The sequence below is a fragment of the Pseudorasbora parva genome, chromosome 4 (assembly GCF_024679245.1).
Source record: "Pseudorasbora parva isolate DD20220531a chromosome 4, ASM2467924v1, whole genome shotgun sequence".
In the NCBI taxonomy this organism is placed as follows: domain Eukaryota; kingdom Metazoa; phylum Chordata; class Actinopteri; order Cypriniformes; family Gobionidae; genus Pseudorasbora; species Pseudorasbora parva.
Window position 1 is genome coordinate 10,763,948 of NC_090175.1, and position 11,500 is coordinate 10,775,447.

An 11,500-nucleotide genomic window follows, 5' to 3' on the forward strand; every position below is an offset into this window, starting at 1 on the left:
GCTCATGCCACATGTTGCCGCTCAAATGAATAGAGGGACATGCAAAAGGGGGATAGTTTTTATCTGGAACTCATGCTTTATCTGTGAGGTCTGTGATGCCACAGCTCTCCGTATTGGGCATTGCATTTTACTTCAGCAGCGAATTTACATAAAATGTACATTGATATGTGTTTACTGCAATTCAAGTAAACAAATTAAAGGAGCTTTCTTTATAAAATGTATCGATATTATTTAAAAATTACAATTATTTATAATATGGTCCTGCTTGATCCTTTTCCAAAGTAGTCTACTACTGGCTAGAAACCATGTAAAACCAGCTGCGAAAGGTGTTATTACTAAAAAGGAACTAAAATAATAATAAATCATGTCAGTACCCAGTTACCATATTTTTATTGTAGTAAAATAGCTAGTACATATGGAAGTTACAGCCTGATGACGTTATTCAGTCATTAATGAGTTTACAAAAATGTCTTAACAAACTCAAATTCCACACATTAACAATGTTTTAAAGACGGTGGAAGATAAAATATTGGTTTGGGTCTTGAAATAAGCATATAGAAGCAAAATAAAGTTTTACTGTAAAGATTAGCTTTGTTATTGACCACCACAAAACAAGTAGCCTAATATAATTTCACTTTAATTAAAGAGATAGTTCACCCAAAAATTTAAGTTCTGTCATATACTTACCCTCATGTCGTTCCAAACCCGTAAGGCTTTCGCTCATCTTCAGAACACAAATGAAAACCTTTTTGATGAATTCTGAGAGATTTCTAACAGCTATACGCACCACTCACTTTGGAGCTTCAGAAAAGCTCATAAAGAGATCATATAATTAATTATGAATTAAGTGGTTTACTCCAATTTTTTCTGAAGAGTCTTAATCACTTTATATGATGAACAGATTTGATTTAGGCTTTTATTCACATTTAAACATTGATAAATCCTCACTGGTTCTTGCTGAAGCTCAAACGTGTTTTGTAAAACAAGAATGAACCTCAATAGTTCTTGCTAAAGCTCAAACATGTAACTTGAGAGTGAACCTCATTGGTTCTCGCTGAAGCTCAAATGTGCTGCGTAACACAAGAATGAACCTCAATGGTTCTCGCTAAAGCTCAAATGTGTTGTGTAAGATGAGAATGAACCTCAATGGTTCTCGCTAAAGCTCAAATGTGTTGTGTAAGATGAGAATGAACCTCAATGGTTCTCGCTGAAGCTCAAATGTGTTGTGTAAGATGAGAATGAACCTCAATGGTTCTCGCTAAAGCTCAAATGTGTTGCTCAATGGTTCCTGCTGAAGCTCAAATGAACTTGAGAATGAACCTCAATGGTTCTCGCTAAAGCTCAAATGTGTTGCTCAATGGTTCCTGCTGAAGCTCAAATGAACTTGAGAATGAACCTCAATGGTTCTCGCTAAAGCTCAAATGTGTTGTGTAAGATGAGAATGAACCTCAATGGTTCTCGCTAAAGATCAAATGTGTTGTGTAAGATGAGAATGAACCTCAATGGTTCTCGCTAAAGCTCAAATGTGTTGTGTAAGATGAGAATGAACCTCAATGGTTCTCGCTAAAGCTCAAATGTGTTGCTCAATGGTTCCTGCTGAAGCTCAAATGAACTTGAGAATGAACCTCAATGGTTCTCGCTAAAGCTCAAATGTGTTGCTCAATGGTTCCTGCTGAAGCTCAAATGAACTTGAGAATGAACCTCAATGGTTCTCGCTAAAGCTCAAATGTGTTGTGTAAGATGAGAATGAACCTCAATGGTTCTCGCTAAAGATCAAATGTGTTGTGTAAGATGAGAATGAACCTCAATGGTTCTCGCTAAAGCTCAAATGTGTTGTGTAAGATGAGAATGAACCTCAATGGTTCTCGCTAAAGCTCAAATGTGTTGCTCAATGGTTCCTGCTGAAGCTCAAATGAACTTGAGAATGAACCTCAATGGTTCTCGCTAAAGCTCAAATGTGTTGTGTAAGATGAGAATGAACCTCAATGGTTCTCGCTAAAGATCAAATGTGTTGTGTAAGATGAGAATGAACCTCAATGGTTCTCGCTAAAGCTCAAATGTGTTGTGTAAGATGAGAATGAACCTCAATGGTTCTCGCTAAAGCTCAAATGTGTTGCTCAATGGTTCCTGCTGAAGCTCAAATTAACTTGAGAATGAACCTCAATGGTTCTCGCTAAAGCTCAAATGTGTTGCTCAATGGTTCCTGCTGAAGCTCAAATTAACTTGAGAATGAACCTCATTGGTTCTCACTGAAGCTCAAACACGATAATAAACCTCACTGGATCTCGCACGTCAAGTACACATGCTTGAGCTTCCATTCACCACAACTGGTGTGTGAGTTGAATGTTTATTCACGAGTTCACACTTACATCAAATGAAATAGAGTAAAGATAATACGTATTTGGTGTGCTGTTCAGGGGAAGGCTCTGGGCTCTGAATTGTTTCCCCCAAACCTAAAGTATCACTCTCAGCTCTCAGATTTCATAACTAAGATCTTCATTTGTGTTTCGAAGATGAACAAAAGTCTTACGGGTTTGCAATGACATGAGTATGGTGTTAATTTTTGGGCAAACTATACCTTTAAAGGGGGGGGTGAAATGCTGTTTCATGCATACTGATCTTTTTACACTGTTAAAGACTTGGAATCCCATACTAAACATAGACAAAGTTTCAAAAGTTAAGGTGGACGTTTGATGGGAGTATTTCTTTGTCAAAAATACTACTTCCGGTTAGTCATAAGTTTCGGCAAGTTTTTTGAGATCATGCGTCCCCTTTGACGTTAATGGGGGCGGAATTTCCTTGTATGGGCCTTACGGACAATTCTACCGGAAGCGCGTGAGAGAGAGAGAGGGAGAGAGCGAAAGTAACAGGCTACGCCCATCAAAGCGCTGGCTTGTAGGCTGCGCTGCACAGGTGATGTGCACAACTAACAATGTCACCAAAAAAGTGCGTTTTTGGTTGCCAGACCAAGACAGTCCTGCACAGATTCCCCCAAAACCCCGCGTTAAGGCAACAGTGGATGTAATTTGCTTTTCCGGATCAGCAACTGAGTTGCGCGAATGTTTATATCTGTTCGCTGCATTTCGGTGCCTGACTGTTTCATAAACAAGGCCCAGCTCGACACAGGATTTTCCGATCGCCTAATGCTGAAGGATGGAGCAGTCCCAACGATAAAGGTCCCAACGGTAGAACTGCAGGCTGTGAGTAAGACTGCTTCAAATGTCTGTGTTTTTGCCTATGCTCATCAAGTAGCCCAAACATGATCACGTATAGTTAATTGATCAATGGAGCATGCGATGTGTAGTGCGTGTACATTTGTTTAGCTGGCCACTATATGTGTAACTTTATGTTTGTGTATTGTAAAAGCACTCCAAACAACAATACACAAAGAGGGGGGAAATATGTTGAACTAAATAAGCGCGCTTCTTCATTCAAATGTGCTACTATTCCGTGTCTTTCTATGTAAACACTAACTTAGCCTGCCGTGCAAAACCAGTCCGCTTACTGTCTACACAAACCACGCGTAAACACACAAACACACGTGCACAACTGCACTTCCCACATGTACACCTTCAAAGACAAAAATACGACGATATAATTCAAGTATAAATATGTAAATAACACAAGTCGCTAAGCATATTATATAGTTAGTGTATGACTTGTACCACATAGAGACGTCCTGCTCTAGTCGTTTTTGCTGCTGCTCCTGTTCAACTGCAGCCTCTGGGTCTGATTCCGGATCATAGATGTATGGCTGTATCTGATTAAAAGCCATATTTTTATTTTGAATAAAGTTTTTTTCCCGCTGTTAGGGATGACACAGCTTTACGACGCACTCGACTCAACACAATAGCAGCAGCGAGCACACGTCATTATTTAGCTCCGCTCCCACCCGCTCGGCTTTTTTCGGAAAGACTCGGAACAGCGCATCTTTCTTATATAATTATAAAAAAAATAAAGACTTTTCGGAGATATGCAGGATGCAATGCTACTCTATAGGTACTCAAGATTGACATGACACTGACTGAAACTGAGTGTTTCACCCCCCCTTTAAGGGAGAAAAATCCTTGATGGAATCAGACTCAGCTGGAAGAGAACCCATCCACGTCATTACAATACATTTACATATGCCAAATAATACCTTACATATTGTCTTATACTAGCCAAGGAATCATTGAATACATTATTAAATGTTATTATGCCAATGTTTAATTTGTAAAGATAATGATGACAGTATAATTAACGATTTATATTCCTTTGATGTTCATTTTAATCTGACGGAAATGATGAAGGCAATAGTAAGTGAAGCGTGTGTTGATATCTGGCTGGTATAAACTGTAATTGGCAGTAGACTAAATCACAGTCTTTGAAGTCCATCCTAAAAATTGCAGGCAGTGAAGTGTCAGTAGTTTTGAACTTTTTTAAAAGCCTGAATGCCATGAAGCCTGAACGTCTGTTTTACTTCTTCTCAAATGAGCAATATTCACTGTCCATGAATGACTTGTCACAACATCCCAAAATGTTTTCCACATCTTTGTCTATGAGCCGACAGATGACGCAAAATATCTTAGTGTGCTGCACATTTAAATTCAGTGTGAGAAGAATATATTTCGCAGCAGTGCGACATCTGAATATCATTGTCAAACTCTTTGGTTGGCAAACAGAGAGAAAAAATATTCTGCCTTTATTTATGCATCTGCGCATCAAGATTTGAAGATTCTTAACGCAAGTGTAATAGTCAAACAATATCTTTGCGCAAGGAACAGATTAACAAGAGCTTTAGTGGAGAGCCGTTGTAGGGAACATTGAACCGAGCCACTGCCCTGCATTGTTTAGCTCCAACCCTGAAAAAATACTCACTTGCCTGTAACTTTAGTAATCCTAAAGACATTGATTAGCTTGTTCAGGTGTGTTTGATTAGGGTTAAAGGGTTAGTTCACCCAAAAATGAAATTGATGTCATTAATGACTCTCCCTAATGTCGTTCCACACCCGTAAGACCTCCGTTCATCTTCAGACACAGTTTAAGATATTTTATATTTAGTCAGAGAGCGTATGCAAGTGTATGCACACTATGCTGTTCAGAAAGGGAATAAAAACATCATCAGAGTAGTCCATATGAGACATCAGTGGGTTAATCAGAATCCCTTGAAGCATTGAAAATACATTTTGGTCCAAAAATAACAAAAACTACGACTTTTTTCAGCATTGTCTTCTCTTCTGGGTTTGTTTTCAATCCTCAAATAAAGATTCAAACGGTTATGAATCAGTGAATCGATCAACGATTCAGATCGCCAATGTCACGTGATTTCAGCAGCTTGGCACGCGAATCATGAATCAATCCGCTGATTCATAACCGTTTGAATCTTTATTTGCGGTTTGAAAACAAACCCAGAAGAGAAGACAATGCTGAATAAAGTCGTAGTTTTTTGTTATTTTTGGACCAAAATGTATTTTCGATGCTTCAAGAGATTCTAATTGGGAACAACAGCAACTCAGCCACAAAGTGTTAGGCCATGTAAAATCACAGAGCACAGAAGTCACCAACTTTCTGCAGTCAGTAGCTCCAGATCTCCAAACTTCGTGTGGCCTTCAGATTGGCTCTAGTTCAGTGCGTAGAGAAATGTTCATGGAATGGTTTTCAGGAGAACGGTACTTATCTGACTGCATTGTGCCAATTGTAAAGTTTAGTGGAGGGGGGATAATGGTGTGGGGTTGTTTTTCAGGGGTTGGGCTTGGCCCCAAGCAGATAAACACCAAATTTTCATTTTTGGGTGAAGGATCCCTTTAATGCTTTAGCATACCAAGACATTTTGGATAATTTCATGCTCCCAAACATGCTCTGTTTTGTGGGAACAGATTGGGGACAGCCCCTTCCTGTTCCAACATGACTGCGCTCCAGTGCACAAAGCGTTGGTCCATAAAGACATGGATGAGTGAGTTTGGTGTGGAGGAACTTGACTGTCCTGCACAGAGTCCTGACCTCAACCCGATAGATCACCTTCAAAATGAATTAGAGCGGAGACTGAGAGCCAGGCTTTTTCATCCAACATCATTGCCTGAGCTCACGAATGCACTTCTAGAAGAATGGTCAAAAAATCCCATAAACACTTCCCTAAACCTTGTGGAAAGCCTTCCCAGAAGAGTTAAAGTTGTTATAGTTTCAAAAGGTGGGTCAACTCAAAATTAAATACTACGGATTAAGAATGGGATATCATTAAAGTTCATGTGCATGTAAAGGCAGGAATCCCAAAACTTTTGGCAATGTAGTGTGCATATGGAGATCTTTTATGATGTTTTAGTGTGTTCTGGAGTTCTGTTTCCAATACGGCAGGTGTGTGTGGATGTTTGTGCACGTGTGTTCACACTCATCCCTGTGTTTGTCTGTGTGTGTTCTAACCACAGAAAGGCCATGTTACACATCCCACCACACACCCAGGGTTCAGGTGGTTTTGTACCTTTCATCTTCGACCATTTCATTAATCCTTTGAGGCTTCCGCAGGTGTTTGAGCTCTCCGGGAAGAAGCTGCCCTTTTATGCAGATCGGGCAACCTCCACTGACGCCTGTTGGAGGAGTCCAGCTTTCACACTCTCTGTCAATGCCTGGGGAGAAGCTTTCCCAATTAAAAGGGATTAAACTGTGATCGAAGCACACTTAATGAATCAGATCAACAGTTGCTTCCTCTACTTCACAAGGGGGAATAATGACTAATGGCACAATGCAAGTGTGTGTCAGAGTTGTCTGAGCAAATGGATTCTGATGGTGGAATGACCAATCAACAGGTTAAAGGGGGGGTGAAACACTCTCATCAATCTCATGTCATCTTGAGTACCTATAGAGTAGTATTGCATCCTACATATCTCCGAAAAGTCTTTAGTTTCATTATATTTATAAAAGAAATATGGGCTGTACCGAGTCTTTCCGGAAAAAACCAAACGCCTGGAGGCGTATCGTGTGGGCGGAGCTAAAGAATGACGAGAGCGCACAAAACGGTGACGTCCTCAAGCGTGGAGAAGAAAACGGCTATCGATCAGATTCAGCTAATGATCCAGAATCAGATCCGGAGGCTGAAATAAAATGAACAGAAGCAGCAGCAGCAGGACGTCCATCTCTGTGGTATGTACTGTATTTAGTGGCCTGTCAACATTTGTTTGTGTTTACTCGCAGTTTATGAGGACATGATTCGGTTTATGGACTATTGTATGTGACTAAACCTTAGCAGTAGCAAGAAAAACGGTTTTGCACGTCAGACTAGTGTAACGTTATACATAGAACAACAATGGAGTCTGTTAGCGCATTTGAATGACGAAGCACGCTTTGTGAGAACGCTAGGTTTATGTTTGGGTGGTTTTACAATAAACAAACTGACACCTATAGTGGTCAGCTAAACAAATGTATTTAAACACACACCATAGATCGCATGCTCCAATGATAAATTAACTAACGTTATACACGATCGTGTTGTTTACTGATGTTTACTTACGCGACGATAGCCAACAACAGACATTTGAAGCAGTTTTACTTACCGCCTGTTTCCAAAGCACGACCGTGAACCTTTATCGTTGGGACCGCTCCGTCAAAAACACACTTCTTTGGTAACTGTTGATTTCGTGAAGTCCTGTAACAGCAGTGACCGTGGAGATCCACTTTTGAGACACGACCGAAGCGATGTTGTGACACTTCCTGTCATTTCTGCGTTCAAATCGGTTCAAATGCAGCGCTGCCTTCCCGGAATGCTGTGCCGAAGCGTTGAAGTCGCTCGACGTCACCCATAGGAATAAAGTGGAGCGCGGCGCCACAGAGGTGTTGCACGGACGAGTGGATCTGCACCTGAACGAGTGTTTATTCTCTCTCGCTCTAGTCACGCGCGCGCACCCTTCTGGGAGAAGAGCCCGTACGGCCCCTACAAGGACCTTCCGCTCTGTCGACGTCAAGCCGAGCCATACTCGAAACAAACTCTCTGAAACTTGTGAGAAACCGGAAGGAGTATCTATGTTTAGGATGGGAATCCAAGTCTTTAACAGTGTAAAAAGCTCAGTATGCATGAAACAGCATTCCGCCCCCCCCCCCCCTTTAATGATTAAAATGTGGATTCTCAATTGCAATTAGGGCTGCACAATTAGTCAAAATCAAACCAAACAAAGGTTGCTGCTGGAAGAGGTGTTGGTGAAGCCTGCATCAGTTTTAATGTATCAGTATAGTGAACAAGACATTATAGGCTTCTAATTAAATGCACTGTCCTTCCCTAAACTGACTCTGTGTGGGCAGTACGAATTCTTGTTTTAAATTCGGCTTCCTTCAATCATGGTGTCCTAATCAGCCCCATCTTCACTGTACTGATAGGGCACACCAGCTATCACAGCTATCACACCAGCCACGGTGACTGCTGGACACAGGTGGTGATTGAACAGACTTCCAGACACAATATAGGCCCTGTTTACACCTGGTATTATATTTCACTTATAAATGATTAAATACAAAATGAATAGTAGTTATTAAGATTTAGTTGGCTTGGAATTGGTAAAATATGCCTGGAAAAAGAAATATAATCAGAAAATCAACGTATCTATAATGTATAAAACATACAATGACAGAGAATGAAGAGAGAAAATGACCTCATGGTGCTCAGTAAAAAGCTTCAAAAAGGCTGCGCTTAATGAGATGAATCCTATTTGTCTCGACTGAAACTCCGCAACATGTCCCTACCCTCTTTTTCTTGACATCACTCTCATTTCTGAAGCTCTCAGCAGGGTCCACGTTTCTAGCTCTTCATAACAGAGATTGCTTCTATCACTGATTACATCCATTGTGCACACTGCTAGTTTAAAGATTGCTTTCTCTGACTTTAAAAAGATAAGAACCAAACCCCAAAGGACTACCTGATTTCATTCAAGCTCTCTGGAATCGCACATCTTTAATTTCAGGGGTATTTTTTAAATCAACTGTAGATCAAGAAAATTACCCCTTTCAATCATACTGACTGGGTGTAGTGGCCGGTTTGAGTGGTACTGAGGCCGAGACTGAAAGAGTAAATGGTTGGAAAAAACCCAAAGCTCATGTGCTCTCATATGTCATCGTGAACAAGAGACTGAATTGCTTTGAAATATACACCCACCTAAAGGATTATTAGGAACACCTGTTAAATTTCTCGTTAATGCAATTATCTAATCAACCAATCACATGGCAGTTGCTTTATGGGTGTGGTCCTGGTCAAGACAATCTCCTGAACTCCAAACTGAAAGTAAGAATGTGAAAGAAAGGTGATTTAAGCATTTTTGAGCGTGGCATGGTTGTTGGTGCCAGACGGGCCGGTCTGAGTATTTCACAATCTGCTCAGTTACTGGGATTTTCACACACAACCATTTCACAGAATGGTGTGAAAGGGAAAACCATCCAGTATGCGGCAGTCCTGTGGGCGAAAATGCCTTGTTGATGCTCGAGGTCAGAGGAGAATGGGCCGACTGATTCAAGCTGATAGAAGAGCAACTTTGACTGAAATAACCACTCGTTACAACCGAGGAATGCAGCAAAGAATTTTTGAAGCCACAACACGCACAACCTTGAGGCGGATGGACTACAACAGCAGAAGACCCCACCGGGTACCACTCATCTCCACTACAAATAGGAAAAAGAGGGGAACAATTTGCATAAGCTCACCAAAACTGGACAGTTGAAGACTGGAAAAATGTTGCCTGGTCTGAAGATTCTCGATTTCTGTTGAGACATTCAGATGGTAGAGTCAGAATTTGGTGTAAACAGAATGAGAACATGGATCCATCATGCCTTGTTACCACTGTGCAGGCTGGTGGTGGTGGTGTAATGGTGTGGGGGATGTTTTCTTGGCACACTTTAGGCCCCTTAGTGCCAATTGGGCATCGTTTAAATGCCACGGCCTACCTGATCATTGTTTCTGACCATGTCCATCCCTTTATGACCACCATCTACCCATCCTCTGATGGCTACGTCCAGCAGGATAATGCACCATGTCACAAAGCTCGAATCATTTCAAATTGGTTTCTTGAACATGACAATGAGTTCACTGTACTAAAATGGCCGCCACAGTCACCAGATCTCAACCCAATAGAGCATCTTTGGGATGTGGTGGAACGGGAGCTTCGTGCCCTGGATGTGCATCCCACAAATCTCCATCAACTGCAAGATGCTGTCCTATCAATATGGGCCAACATTTCTAAAGAATGCTTTCAGCAGCTTGTTGAATCAATGCCACGTAGAATTAAGGCCGTTCTGAAGGCGAAAGGGGGTCAAACACAGTATTAGTATGACGTTCCTAATAATCCTTTAGGTGAGTGTACATCATTAGCATTATAGAAACAAAGTTGTACCTGAACCTACTGACAATGTGAATCGAAAAGTACACACTTTCATTACTGTGTGAATAAATACTTTAATGTACTTTCCAGAAGAGGGCAGCAGAGCAAGCTGAAATAAAAAAAGTTGCATTATCCTGAAGAAAATGTAACCCAATATAAATTTACTTAACATCATGTCATTTTAAGCCCCGTTCTTTTTTTGCTGTGAAACAACCTTAATGCACTTCTCTTCTATAAAACAATGCATGTGTGAAACAAAAAATGATGTGTTCAATCACATTACTATATTCTCAGAGTTTGTTTTGACCCTCAAGCTATCTTCGGGACAAATGTGGACAAAATCATATTGTTTAGATATTTTTTAATTAATCTTTAATCTGAGTGGTACAAGATGTGGCCATTTTCCCTACATTTGCCACCTGAACACACACACACACACACACACACACACACACACACACACACACACACACACACACACACACACACACACACACACACACACACACACACACACACACACACACACACACACACACACACACACACACACACACACACACACACAGTCGTGTTTCCATGTTTTATGGGGACTTTCCATAGGCGTAATGGATTTCATACTGTACAAACTGTACATCCTATCCCCTTACACTGCCCCTGCCCCTAAACCTACCCATCATAGGAAACATTCTGCATTTTTACTTTCTCAAAAAAACTCCTTCTGTGTGATTTATAAGATGTTTTCCTCATGGGGACCTAAAAATGTCCCCACAAGTTCAAGGATTTCGGATATTGCCATCTTTGTGGGGACATTTTGTCCCCATAACGTAGGGATTACCAGGCCACACACACACACACACACACACACACACACACACACACACACACACACACACACACACACACACACACACACACACACACACACACACACACACACACACACACACACACACACACACACACACACACACACACACACACACACACACACACACACACAGAGAAGGGAAAAAGGCTACTTTGGAGGCTCCTTTGGAGATCGTAGACAAAAGTGGGCACGCACAGGAAATTAATGAGAAATACTATAATTCAGAGCATTTTTTTATTTTTATTTGTCCAATAAAAATCAATAAATCCATTCAACACAATGCAGATAATACATACGC